The following is a 15172-nucleotide window of genomic DNA, read 5'->3' as shown; positions in this document are numbered from 1 at the left end:
GGGCTTTTCCTACTGGAGAATTCTTCCTTTTAGACCATCTAAATCTGATATCCCTCCAGTTTAGTGCTATGAAAACACAACGAAAGAACGGTCTGTTTCATCTTATGGAAAATCATCCTCCTCCTAGACCCTGCTATTCCTAGTCCTTAGGATAACCCAGAATAACCCAGAACACAAGGAACAATGATACATGTAATAATAAAAATAAAGGTGGGCTTTTCAGTCAAGATGACAGAGTAGGAAAACACTGCGCTCACCTCCTCTCAGGACCACATCAATTACAACTAAGCCACAGGACAATTATTGAGAATCACCTAAAGTCTAGCTGAACCAAAGTCCTACAACTACAGACATACAGAAGAAGCCACCACAAAACTGGTAGGAGGGCAGAGATGCAGGATGGAATGGGCTGGTCTCACAACCATGTGTGACCATCAAAACTTAGATATCTCAGCTGTGAAGGTTCCCCCTCCCCAAGAGGCCCCAGCCCAGGGTTTCAGAGCTGGGGAGGGAAGTCCCCATAATTTCTGGCTGCGAAAACCAGCAGATTGTGGTTGAGTGAGATGGAGGGCAGCTGCACTCCCAGGTGCTACTTTAAAGGGACTGTGCATGGACTTACTTGCTGACAGACTCACTTGCTCTGAGTTCCAGCCCTGGGGCAGCAGCTTGAAAGGCACCAAGGATATATAGGGAGGAACTAAATAGGCTAGATTCAGGGCAAGGGCTGGAGGGGCAACCTTCTTCTGGTTGGAAGAGTTGGGGGAAGCCATGTTTTCTTGTTGGTCCCTCCTCTACCTGTGTGCAGATGCAGGCAGATGCTGTATCTGAGTCACCAACAAACTGGCTGCCACTTTTTGTGATTCCCTGAGACAATGCCCATCCAATTTTCGGGCACACCCAAGCTGCTTCCAGTGGCTTTTCCATATAAATGGCATGCCTTGGCTCATGCTGCAGACATTCCTAAAATCTCTCAAAGGTCCCAAACCCCAAACAAGCAGCATCTAGCTTCAGTTTCTCCCATACCTCTGCCTGAGCAGCCCTAAGCCCGACACTATTGACAGCCGGCCTTGGTTCGCAGCTTGGCCTCTCAAGGCAGCTCTAAGCACAGCATGGATGACAGCCAGCTCTGGATTGCTTTGTGGCTCATGCCAGGTGGCCTCTGGCAGGGTACAGACTGAGGCTGAACTTGGCCTGCAGCAGGTCCCCTCCCAGGAGACCCCAGAACTGACAGGCCCAATGAACAGCTTCAGACTTGGGCAGAACATCACCCGGCCACCTCCAAGGACAACACATTCAAAGACAGGCTGGGTAGGCACCAGAGCCCCACTAAAGCAACTCGTGCTCTGCAGGGTCAGCCCCTGCACAACAGCTCCTCCACTGTAGTCACAGCCAGTCCTCCCAACCAATCAACCTGTGGGTCAATCCCTCCCACTGACATGCAAAAGGCAATCAAGTCTCAACTACAACAGGAGGGCCCACACAAAGGACACACTTGGAGCACCCAACTCTGGTGACCAGGGAGACTGCACCACTGTGTCCCACTGAACACCTACTACATAATGCCTCTCTACTGAGACTGGGAGGCATGATAGCCCAACATAGAAACAAACACAGTGAGGCAGACAAAGTGGGGAGACAAAGAAACATTTCCCAAATAAAAGCACAGAACAAAGCTCCAGAGAAAGAACTAAACAAAGTGGAGACAAGCAATCTATCAGACACAGAGTTCCAAACACTGGTTATTAGGATGCTCAATGATCTCAGGGAGAACTTCAACAAAGAGATAGGAAACATAAAAATGGAAATAAAAAACATAAAAAAGAACCAGTTAGGAGTGAAATGAAGAATACATGAGAGGGAATCAACAGTAGATTAGAAGAAGCAGAGGACCCAACCAGCAATGTAGAAGGCAAGATAGCAGAAAATACCCAATAGGAATAGCAAAACAGAAAAAGAACCCCAAAAAATGAGGAGAGTTTAAGGGGCCTCTAGGACAACATGAAGTACACCAGTATTCACATTAGAGTGGCACCAGAAAGAGAAGAGAGAGAGCAAGGACTTGAAAACCCATTTGAAGAAATAATGATGATGGAAAACTTCCCTCACCTGGCAAAGTAAATAGATATACAAACTCAGGAAACAGAAAGTCCCAAACAAGATGAACACAAAAAGGCCAACACCAAGACACATCATAATTAAAATGCCACAGGTTTAGACAAAGACAGAATCTTAAAAGTAGCAAGACAAAAGCAGTGAGTTACCTACAAGGGAGCTCCCATAAGACTATTAGATGATTTTTTTCAACAGAAATTTTGCAGGCCAGAAGGGATTGGCAGGAAATATTCAAAGTGATAGAAAGCAAGGATCTACAACCAATATTACTCTACCCAGCAAAGCTATCATTTAGAATTGAAGGACAGATAAAGAGCTTCCCAGAAAAGAGAAAGCTAAAGGAGATCATCACCCAACCAGTATTATAAGGACTGTTTGAGGAACTTCCTTAAGACAGAAAAAAAAAAAGATGAAAAATATGAATAATAAAATGGCAGTAAACACATATCTATCAACAATTACTTTTAATGTAAATGGATTGAATGCTCCAATCAAAAGATACGGTGGCTGAATGGATAAGAAAAGAAAACAAGACCCTTATATAGGCTGTCTACAAGAGACTCACTTCAGATCAAAAGACACACATGTGATTGTGCTTATATATGCAATCTGAAGAACAAAATAAACAAAATTAAAACAAACTAATAGACACAGACAATATTTTGGTGGTTACCAGAGAGGGGGAAGGTTGGGAATGGGTGAAAAAGGTGAAGGCATTAAGTACAAATTGGTAGTTATAAAACAGTCATGGGGATGTAAATTAAAGCATAGGGAATATAGTCAATGATATGGTAATAACTATGTATAGTGCCAGGTGGGTACTAGACTAGTCAGGGGGATCACTTTTTAAGTTATATAAATGTCTAACCACTATACTGTATACCTGAAATTAATATAAAATAATACTGAATGTCAACTCTAATTGAAACATTTTTAAAGGGTGGAAAAAGGTGAAGGGAGACAAGAGGCTCAAATTTTCAGATATAGAACAGATAAGCCGTGGGGATGTACTGTACAGCATGGGAATATAGTTAATAATATTGTGATAGCGTGGTACGGTGTCAGATGGTTCCTGGACTTACCATGGTGATTACTCCTTTAGGTATATAAATGTTGAATAACTATTACATACACCTGAAACTAATATAATATTGTATGTTAGCTATATTTTCATAATAATCTTTCTTTTAAAAAGGTGATCAAAAATACTCCAAAGTATAAAAGAAAAATGCCCCCCATCTCCCAATCCTGCCCATCTCCTGCGCCCAGGGCTCACTGTGCTTACATGTCTTCATGGAGAAAGAAGTGAAGATGGAGGAAGTCAGACACTTGGAGAAGCTATTGTTCATTCTACGCAGGGAAGCGCAGAGAGCCACAGAAAGAAGGGGAGTGGCAGGGTGTTCTCATCTTGTGAAGTCCTATGCATAGGCCCCAGGTTCTCCCCTACACGCTGAGGCCTTTCAAAGCTGGGCTCTTGGCAACAGCCTTTGAAACAACCAAGAGCTGGCAACACAGGTTTGACATGAATATGCAAATAAGAATACTCAAGTCTCCCACTCCATGCTTTTGGTTCTTTTTAAAAAATTCAGCCACTAACCATGACTAACAAAAAATAAAGGAGAAAGAAAAAGTGGTCTGACCTTCACTTAGTTTCTCTCACTGACCTTCTTGTGGTAGAGCCAAAGCACTTTTCAGATGAGAGAGAAAGATGGCTGGGGTCTCAACGAGGAGCTGGGACCACTAAGTGCTAAAGATATTTCCACCTCCCTTCTCTAACAAAAGCTTTGGAATGGATAAATGGGCACTACTCAAGTTCTGTCAATCAACCTCCATTGCTCTATTTTCATTGCTGTTAAGATGCATAAAAAGCTAAAGTTTGCTACAAAGCCCTCATCAATGTATTCAGGGAAATCATGGGGAGGCTTAATGAGTAATGTCTGTAAACTTGCCAGGACGCTAATTGTGCGTATCATTTCCTTACAGTCTCTCCATCCTGTCACTCTGGTCCCAATAATCACTTTGGCTTCCATACTTCTTTCTTTGTTTGCCTGCTCCCCGGAGATGGGCCTGGAGGGAGGTACCTCAGAAGCAGGCACGTCTCTATAACAAGATGTGACAATGAGTTTGGGGAATTCGCTCGCTAAACATAATTATAAAAAAGAACTTTGCATCATTGTCCATTGCTTTTCGGAGGCACAAATGAGTGGTAAGGCTCCCCTGGTCCTACCACTCTCAGGACTGGGGCCGGCACACAGCAGGGATTGACTAACTGACCCACCCTGCCTGTGGGGGAAGGGACAAATTTAAATAAAGCCTGAATCAACTGTCAAACCAAACCTAATACAAACAGCTGAATGCTGAAGAAACAACAACATGAAACATGTTCAGAAGATGAATTACTCCCATGTTCAAAATTCCTGGCACTCTTTAAGAGGAATCAGCATTGTGGACATTTCTCTGCCTTGATATCATTAGTGAGCAGGGGATTTCAAGCTTTTGCCATAAGGATAGAGTCATAAGATGCAGGGCGGGAAATGGGGCAAAGATTATGTTTTTCTGCTAGAGCAGAACCAGGAAGAGGTGGCCTTATTGTCAAATGGAACATGGCTAACATACCATCATGCATAAAAAAGAGACCCTCCCAGGTCCCACTCTTGCAGGCTGGTAGATTACCACTGTGTCCCCAACCCACACACACCCTCCTAACAGCATTCCCCAGCTCCTGGCCCTAATTGTCCTCCCGTTTGTTGATAACTGACCTTGCTTTTGGTATGAAACACAAACGCTATGCACCTGGAGCTTCTTATGCACCAACCTTCACAGAAACCTTCTCTGAGCCTTCAACACCTTTTAATGTTTCTTCAACTTTATCTCTTTATTGATATCTGGACAGGCATTAGGAGTCACATTTTTTAGATGGAAATAGTGAACCCAGGGACCACAAATGACCTTCTCAGGCACAGAGGATCGCAGCCACAATGAAGCGTCCAGACCAACTTCTGCCAGCCCGCTGGGGACGGCGGCTGGAGGGAGTGTGCCCGCGTGTTTACCATCCTTGGCCTTTGTCTCCCCCTGAAGATCGGTTGAGTCACCTCAGGGCCTTAGAGTCTCCACTGGGCAGTAGACACAAAGTGGCTTTATTCTAGCAACTGTCCTTTATGAGCAGAGGCAAGGGTGTGGGTAGGGTTGGAACCACCTCTTAGGGTTAGGTTTAGGATTTGCCTTCCAGCTTCTCTTATGCAGTTTTTTCCCTTCAGCCTTCATTATTGAGATAAATTGGGACATGTGGGCATAATTTTTTAAGATAACCTAATATGTGATAATCTGTGAAAGAAATTGCAATGTTCTAGAGAAACACAATGTCCAGATAGCACATTCGGAGCTCTGCTGCACTGAGGCAACTCCCAATGTTCCATTTCTTTTTTTCCCCCAATCCTTTGGCAACAATTCCTAGCATTCTTACTGAGGGCAGGGAGAGGGGAAGGAGACAGTGGGAAGCTGTCTGGCTGCCCTTTACGTGAAACTGTCATATCAGTTTGCCAGTAGCTAACAAGGGGAGGCAGGGCACCAAATGGACACAATCGTACTGCATTGTAACCTGTTTGATCCATTAACATTTATACCCATCTGGCATGCTCCTCATCTTCCTCCTCTCTCTTCCTTGTTAGAGGGAAGGTGGGAGGAGATCCCCAAGCTGAAATCTACGGGTAAATCCCCACATTTCAAAAGTTGTGAATTCCGGGAGTCTTTTTATAAGACTAGCACTAGTTCTGATAGGAGCCAAAAAGATTACATTCAGGCAGGGTGGGGTTGAGCTGGGTCCTTCTGAAAGCCCAGCTGCGGGCATCAATAGTCCTACCAACTACCCATGGGCCCATTTCCCAGCACCCCACATCCCTTAGGGTGAGCAGGTCAGTCCTCGGCAGCTGAAGAGTAATCCGGTCATTCTCCCCACTTCCCCTGACATGGCTCCAGTTGCAGCTCTCCCAGGTGAGAGGACACTTCCCACCAGCATGACAAACCTTTGATGGGATACCTAAAAGTGGACTTTCCTCTCTGGGTTTCTTTAACACCCCTAGTGGTGTATATCTTCCCTTGGCCCTCTCTGCCCATTTAATAAATGTCTTTCCCCAGGTATGTGCCCCAGGCCCCCTTAGGAGCCTGGCAGGAAGAGAATATGAACACTTAGATGGCCACACTCAAGATGGTCCTTGCTGCTGAAACTCAGCTAGCCTAGAATGTTAAGGAGCAAATGCATCTCTGGCCTTCAGTTTGCACCCCTCCAATTTATTCAAGAATTTCCTGCTGTGGGGCTGTCAGCCCCGGGTCTGCCTTCACTCTCCCTGGGGGCCTGCCAGGTCTTTATAATGCGAATAGAACTCCCTAATGTCCCCCACCAAAAACAAGCCCTGATTTGTCTGGACAAATCCAGGACAGTGTCCAGAATGGGTTTCCTTCTGAGACCAATGCCATTAATCATGTTTGCAATTGAGAATAAATCTCATGGAAACAGTGTATCAACTGCTTGTTCCGGTCCCTCTCCAGTTAGCAAGAGCCCATTGAACCAAATGTGGCTCAGCTGTAGAATTAACTGTAGTAGACTCAGTTCTGTTGTCTGATTTGACAACAGAGGTTACACAATCAGGGGGGAGGGGAATATAATAAAAAGAAAAGCAAACGTCTTTCTCCTTTTCTGGGTACAGGGCCAGCCCTGGGAAAGTTCCTAAAACAAATGAAGCATGTTGCATCTTTGGCTTTCTGCCATCTCCTCCATGCATCCTTTCCCCAGGACCAAATGCCCACCCCACCAAGTCTTGCAGGACTCTTGCTGTTTGAAATCCCTCAGCTAGGCACCGCCTCAGGCTGGCCTACCTCTGAGCAGGCTTTAGGCACCACCATTCGGGCTGCCACCCCATCCCACAGTCACTCTGCATAGGTCTGCCCTCTCCCTGGGTTGTAGAAGGAAGGCAGCAAAACGACCTACTGATCAAGCATGAGGGTGGACTGCATGTTGGTCCTTCCAGATGTGTGTGCAAGAACCCCTGGAGGACGTTCAGGTGGGTAAGCAGTGGGGCGCAGGGGAGCGCCCCGGTTGGAATAACATCAGTTATGTTGTTATGAGCATCGGTGGAGTTCCAGGCCCTGTGCTAAGTGGTTTACTTACATTATTTACTCAGCGATATTTGAGTAGCAAGAACAACGAGCACTAAGATTATAGTGCAAAGGAAACATGTTCCTGTCCTCATGGAGCTTGCTTACATTCTCGTGCATTATCTCAATTTGTTTCCATCAACACCTAGACGCCTACTACTGTCACGTTCCCATTTTACTCATTGAAAACTTGAAGTGCCTAGCGATTAAAACACACCTCAAGAGTATGCGGCTTAAGGAATGAAACTAAGACTCCAAGCTAGGCTCTCTGTGATGCCTGAGCCCAGGTCTTCACCATCAGGTCTGGTCATCTGGAAGCCAGCGCTCCCCAACTCCCCACCCCCACCACAAATGGGATAAAAAGCCTGGGCTCAACAGGCTGTTTCTGCTTTTGTCAGCCTCTTCCCTTTCTTGTCTTCTTAACTCACAGACTCTCTGGAGACCCCAAATTTCCCGCAAGCTCAGGGGAGGGAAGAAGGGCCAGGAAGGTTGGGAACTGTGGATTATATGTGAGCTGCAGGCTGTCTTTGGCACTGTGTCCTCCTATGCATCTCATTAGAGGTTTTCTCCTTGAAGCCTCTGAGCCCGTAAGTGTCCAAGGGGAGAGTCACTGTATAGATAGTTCCATCTCGAAATAAAACATTTAGCATAACAAAATCGTTCAAAAGCTATTACCTGGAATCTGAATAATTGGTGTATCTCCTACCAAAACAATTAGAAAATATAAATTCCCTTTGCAATCTAGTGTAAGACACGCACACTCACTAGTCACTGAGTTGAAGAAGCAAGTAGCGACATGGAAAAAGGGGCCAAGGTTCCCCTGAGATCTGAAAGTGGGTACGTTTCGTCAAGGTTCGCACCGTCTCAACCGCCCCTGACCTTTCTAGAACTGAATACCTGTTTAGGTCTTCAGGGTGACCTGTTGTTTTTCAGAGACGAAGAGAAACAACTGGGGACATGCCTCCTCTGCTAACCTTTGATCTCAGAGAAATGCCCTTTCCATTTGCAAGATCGGAAGGCTTCTCTTCTGTAATACAGAGCTTTAGGGGCCACCTAGTTCAGTTGCAAGTTCTGGATTCTCAGGAGACTGCTAGCCACCTCCTTCCGTTTGGAACAGCTGTCACATGTGTAGTTCTAGTCAGCAAAAGGATTCTGACCCAGAAAGAGGACTCCCTGACTCCCTCCACCATCCTTCCACCCCTCTCAGACTGCACTTGCCCATATGGAGGTGTATGCCCCTTCCCACCCTGCCCCCTCAGCCTCCTTCTCCAGGGCAAGGCTTTGCAAAAGACCAACCTCACACTGCTCAAACGCTGCCTCTGACTGCTTGGCTGGAGAGCATCAGTAACAGAGGAGAGGGCAATGAAAAGCGAGAAGGTGCGGGGCGACGGACTTTGAAAGAGCAGAAACGTAACTCTTTGAGTTATTTTCAGTATTTTTAAAAGCCCAGTTGAAATGGTGTTTACCCTTTAATAGCATAAGTGAACAGGCTTGTCAAAACCTACTGCGCTGCCAGTCGTATAAAAGGAGAGCACATACAATTATGGACAGTACATACCACTTGATAAGAATATTAAACGACAATGTTACTGGTTTGGGTATTTACTATACTACACGTTTTATCATTATTTTAGAGTGTACTCTTTCTACTTATGAAAAAAATACGTTTTTCTGTAAAACAGCATGCTGTGATACTCCAGCACCAGCCTCATACATCGCGTGTCTACTGCATTTCTTGATTACATCATTTTATCTTGTGCTGACTTAATCTCATGTTTGTGGCCTGGGCGCAATAGGCTATATGTATCATTCAGCCTAGGTGTGTAGTGGGCTCTACCATCCAGGTGTGTGTAAGTGCGCTCGATGATGTTCGCACAAAGACAAAATCACCTGACGATGCATTTCTCACAACATATCCCCATTGGTTTTTTCTCTTTCTTTTTTTTTTTTCAATTGACGTTGATTGGGGTGACAATGGTTAGTAAAGTTACATCGATTTCAAGTGTACATCTGTAATGCATCATCTATATATCATGTTGTGTGTATATCCCTATTGTTAAATAATGCAGGACTGTATTTACTTACTTAGCTAATGTTTACTCAGCATCTATAAAGTGCCAAGTTCAATGTTAGGAGCTATGGGTATAGGAGTGGAAGTTAACCGTTACCCTGGAGACACTCACACAGGGTGGGGGAGACATACAAGAAGGAGGAGGATTATAAGGTGAGACAAGACTAGTATGGAGGTGAGCTGAGAAGGTCAGTGAGAGTTCAGAAAAAGGGCATGCATTCCACTTGGTTAAAGAGAGACCTGCCCAGGAAATTACAAACAGAAATTAGGATAGGGTTAGCTGTCTAAGCTGTTTGACTCCACCATCTGTTTGGAGGTAGAGCTCAGAAAAGTCACTGGAGCACCCTTTCACATTTTTCTGCCTCATTGTTTCCCAGGAACAAGCGCTTTGCGTGGTCGGACACAGCAGGAGGCCCACCACTAATATTCAGCCTGTCCTGGCAGATTTATTTCCCCACAGAATAAATCAAGGCATTGGTTCATTATATATTTAAATGCTAATGACTCGTGTGAAGAAAAGGTTAATGCTGGTGGCACAGCTAGTCAGGGCTGTCTGGGCTCTTCATTGTGGGAGAAGTCAGCACCCAGCAGGGGAAGGAGCACCCCAAAGCCAGTCCAGCACAAGGAGGTCCCTCACGTGACTGAAGTCCTCTCCTCCAAAGGCTCTTATTAAATTGCATTAGTGTCAACTGAAGGCAAGATAGTAACACACGTGAGCCAGAATTGGCTTCTCTGTCGTCAGTAGAACACAAGTCACTCAAGGATTCCTTTGGGCAGGAAGTTTTGACAGGAGTTAAGAAAGGTGTTAAGACTAAGAAGCTGTTGGGCAATAAGAGCAGAATGAACAGGGATGGAGAAGGAGTCGGGTGTGTGTGGGTTAGGGAGGGATATTTCCTTGCTGTCCTATGTTAGAACTCAGTGTGGCATGATGGTGCACACCCAGGGGCCAGAAAGACTGTCTAAGTTATGGTCCTGCATCCAATGCTGAATAGCTATAAGACCTTATGCAAGGTATATTTAACCTCTCTTGCCTCAGTTTCTTCATCTGTAAAATGGGAATGATAATAATAATCGACTTCATAAGATTGTTGCGAGTATTAAATCAGTTAATACTTGGAAAGAGCTTGGAAGAGTTCTTGGCACAGAAGAAACATTCAGTAAATACCTGCCATTATTATTCTGTTGCTAGATAGTATAGGTCACTAAGAATCCACAGAACTAAAATGGAGGAAATAAAGGAAAATTTTTCCTAGGTCATGATTTTGTCTTAAAGGATGTTGTAGTGTGCTTTATAATTTACAAAGCATCTTCCCATATGTCATCTCCATTTTCTGATCTGTAAAATGGTGAAAATAGTACATCTCACAGAAGGCTTCCAGAAGGGATTAAATGAGATACTTCACATAAAGTGTTCAATAAATGTTAGCTGTTTCTATTCGATACTATTCCTTGGTACCTAGCAGATGCAATGTTTGTTGAGTGAATGAATAAATATTCTCATGAGAGCTGTATGAAGTTTATTATCGTCAATTTTTTTTTAGGTAAAAATCAGAGAAGTTCAACAGCTTGCACAAAGTCAGCCAGCTAGTTAGGGAAAGAGTTGTGGCTCCAACTGTAGTTCACTTTCCAAGATACCAAAACTAACTCCTCAACCAGGACTTGGTGGCCATGTGCTTAAGGTATTAACACTGGTGGCTTTACACTCTAAACATCAGAGCCTAGACCCATTCTGAGAAGTAATTCACATGGCCATCATAGCTGACTATGGCATTTCCTGCTGGGTTGGGCTGGGCTGAGCAGTGTTTCCTGACATCTTTTCATGGACTCTGACAGTCAGAATATTAGAATATTAAAAGGAAATACCAAGCCACAGTGATTATCAAAGCCTTCTAAGGGCATCTTGAAAAGCAAAAACAAAAATGAAAAAGGCCCCAGATACAACTTGTACCAGATTGATCGTTAAGAATTCAAGTTTAGGGCGGCCGGATGGCTCAGTTGGCTGGAGCGTGAGCTCTTAGCAACAGAGTCGCTAGTTCGATTCCCACATGGGCAATCTGTGAGCTGCGCCCTCCACAACTAGATTGAAGGACAATGACTTGGAGCTGACGGGCCCTGGAGAAACACACTATCTTCCAATATTCCCCAATAAAATTTAAAAAAAAAAAAAAGAATTCAAGTTTAAAATTTTATGTGATATGTATTTTACTACAACTAAAAAATAAATTCGAGTTTAACTATCAAAGAATGGAAAATCATGATTAATTTATTTTACTTCTAGATTCATTTGTTCTTTAATCTAGAGGCCATTCATTGGCCTTGTAACTCATCGGAAGTCAGCAGGATGTCCTTCATTCTTCACAGGTGGCTCTTGTCCCTCAGGCCATCCTCATTCTCTAAATCCCCTTCATGTGCCTTGAGAAATTTCGTGTGGGCTCAGGTGCCATGAAAGGCCCCTGCAGCTTTGGATCTATAAATGATGTTTGCAGGAGTTTCCTGAAAAAAGGAACCCTGAATGGCAACTCTCAGCCCTGCAATTGACAGGCAGGCTCTCAGACACTTCAAAAAAGAATTTACTAAAATGCATTTCTGATAGCTCACCTAGAGAGATACAGTGTTTGAGGATAAAAATTAAGATACTATCATTTAATCTGCCTTCTTTAAAGTTGCTGTAAGAAGCTTAGAACTTACTGAAGCAGCTGCAGTGAGTTTAAAATGAACTAAATTTCAAATGAAGAGTGAAGTAGAAATAAATCATTGAACCGTAGCGCTTGAAAGCTAGAGGAGAACTTAGAGATAACTTGTCCAACCCCTTCATTTCCCAGATAAAGCTATTAATCTGTGGGGAGGTGAAAAGACTTACCCAAAGTCACAAGACCAGTTAGTCAGAGCTTCACTCTCTCCTGAAGACCTACCTGCCAGTATGACTGCAGTCTGTGTCAGCTGTTGATATGAGGCCCTTGGAAAGGGCCAATGACAGATACATGGACTCCCCCCACCCAAAGCCTAGGTACTACCACCATAATATGAGTAACCAGTGGAGATTCTAACCATCTAGGGGGGACAGAAGGCTTTGGGAAACCCAGGAAATCCTCTTAACCCCCAAACAGACTCGCTCGCTCGCAGGCACTCACCTTGGGTTCCAGCGAAGAAACAGTGACTGGGGAAGGCGGGGAGTGTCGGAGACATGTGGGGGCCGGGTGCAGACTGAGGTTGTGGCTTCAGATGAGGCCTGGAACATAATCACCATTTTCCCTGTTTGAGGTCTTTCTCCCGAGCAGCCAGCAGCTACCATCTTTCCTGTGTTGAGCCCGCCCCCACCATGGCCAAATCTGAATCTGATTGGCCTGGTGAGCTCCGTTCGCTCCATTCTGCTGACTCACTGAGATCCTGCCTCATCCAGCTCCATACCACATGAGGCGTTATCAGTGCCTGAACCTTACAGGACCCAGCAGGTGGAGGCAAGCCACTGGGTGTCCTGACATTTTGCGGAACAACCCCAGACCCTGTACTGGTGGCAGCCATCCTCAGTGCAGCATGGCCTCTCCCACACATCTCTAGGTCTAGCATAGTGACCAACTGTGGATTGCTTTGCAGCACCTACCAGGTAGTCCTCGACCAGTCACAGGCAGTGGCTGACCTGGGCCTGCCCTGGAGCACCTCCCAAGAGGGCTCAGAACCAACATACTTGGAGGCTGGCTTCAGACCACAGCACAGCACCATCCAATTAGCCCCACAAGTGGTACATTCAAAGGGTGATCTCAACAGACACCAGAGCACATGGGGTGGGGGTGGGGTAAGCCCCCTGCACAGCAGCCCATAAGCTGTGGACATGGCCAAACCCCACAGCCAGTCAGCCTGAGGGTCAAATCCACCCACTGATGTGCCAATAGCAATCAAGGCTCAAATATAACAGGATGACATACATAACCCATCCAAGGGACACTCCTGGAACACCCAGCATAGGTGACCAGGGAGACTATGCCATTGGGGTTCACAGTGCACCTACTACATACAGCCACCCAGCTAAGACTGGGAGACATAGCAGATCTACCTAATTCATAGAAACAAACACAGAGAGACCACCAAGATGAGGAAACAAAGAAATGCATCCCATATGTAAGAACAGGAGAAAACGCCAGAAAAAGAACTAACTGAAACGGAGGCAAGCAGCCTACAGAGACAGAGTTCAAAACAATGGTTATAATGATGCTCAAAGAACGTGATGAGAACTTCAACAAAGACATAGCAAACATAAAAAAGGACATAGAAACCATAAAAAAGAACCAGTCAGAAGTGAAGAATACACTAACTGAAATGAAGACTACACTAGAAGGAATCAGCAGCAGACTAGATGAAGCAAAGGATCGAGCCAACAATTTGGAAGACAAGGTAAAAGAAAACACCAAAAGGAAAACAGAATTTTAAAAGACCTCTGGGACAACATCAAGCGTAGCAACATTCGCACCGTAAGGGTACAAGAAGAAGAAAAGAGAAAGCATGGGATTGAGAACCTATTTGAAGAAATAATGACTGAAAACTTTTCTAACCTGGTGAAGGAAATAAACATACAAGCCCAGGAAGTGCAGAGTCCCCAACAAGATGAACCCTACCAGGCCCACACCAAGACATTTTATAGTTAAAATGGCAAAGGTTAAAGACAGAGAGAGAATCCTAAACACAGCAAGAGGAAGGCAACTAGTAACTTGTAAAGGAGCTCCCATAAGACTGCCAGCTGATTTTCCAACAGAAACTTTGCAGGCCAGAAGGGATGGGCAGAAAATATTTAAAGTGATGAAAAGATAGGATCTACAAACAAGACTACTCTACCCAGCAAGGCTATTATTTAAAATCAAAGGACAGATAAGGAGTTTCCCAGACAAGAAAAAGCTAAAGGAGTTCATCACCACCAAACCAGCATTACAAGGAATGTTAGAGGGACCTCTTTAAGACAGGAAAAAAAAAAAAAAAAAAAAAAAAGATCAAAATTGTGAATAATAAAATGGCAATAACTACATATCTATCAACAATTACTTTAAATGTAAATAGATTAAATGCTTCAATCAAAAGCACAGAGTAGCTGAATGGATAAAAAAACAAAACCCTTACATATGCTGCCTACATATGAAGAGACTCACTTCAGATTAAAAGACATACAGACTAAAAGTGAAAGATGGAAAAGTTATTTCATGAAAATGGGGGAAAAAGCTGGAGTAGCAATAATTATATTACACAAAATAGACTTTGAAATAAAGGTTATAACAAAAGACAAAGAAGGATCTAGTAATCCCACTTCAGAGGGTATTTATCTGAAGAAACCCAAAACACTACTTCAAGGGGACATGTGCTTCCCTATGTTCTTTGCAGCATTGTTTAGAATGGCCAAAATGTGGAGGCAGCCTGAATGTCTGTCCATTGATGGATGTCTGTCCAATGGATGAATGGATAAAGAGGAGGTGATACATATATACAATGGAATATTGCGCGGCCATGGAAGGGAGTGGGTTCTTGCCATCTGTGGCAGCATGGATGGACCTGGAGGGTATTGTGCTGAGTGGAGTGTCAGACAGAGAAAGACAGATGCAATGTGATTTCACATGTATGTGGAATCTAAAAAACAAAATAAACAAACAAAATAGAAACACACACACAATATAGATTAGCCACTTTCATTTAGATTAGTAGTTCTAACCCACCTGCACATTAAAATCACCCAAGGAGCTTTTATAAATAATTTACTTTTTTTAAAAAAACCTCTTCCATTCGCCTCCACTTAGTACATGATAACAATCATGGCTACTCTGGATTGAGGGCTTCCTTTGTACCAGGCATGAGGCTGTA

Source organism: Rhinolophus ferrumequinum, chromosome 8 (genome assembly GCF_004115265.2).
Source record: "Rhinolophus ferrumequinum isolate MPI-CBG mRhiFer1 chromosome 8, mRhiFer1_v1.p, whole genome shotgun sequence".
Taxonomy (NCBI): domain Eukaryota; kingdom Metazoa; phylum Chordata; class Mammalia; order Chiroptera; family Rhinolophidae; genus Rhinolophus; species Rhinolophus ferrumequinum.
This window is presented reverse-complemented; position numbering follows the sequence as displayed.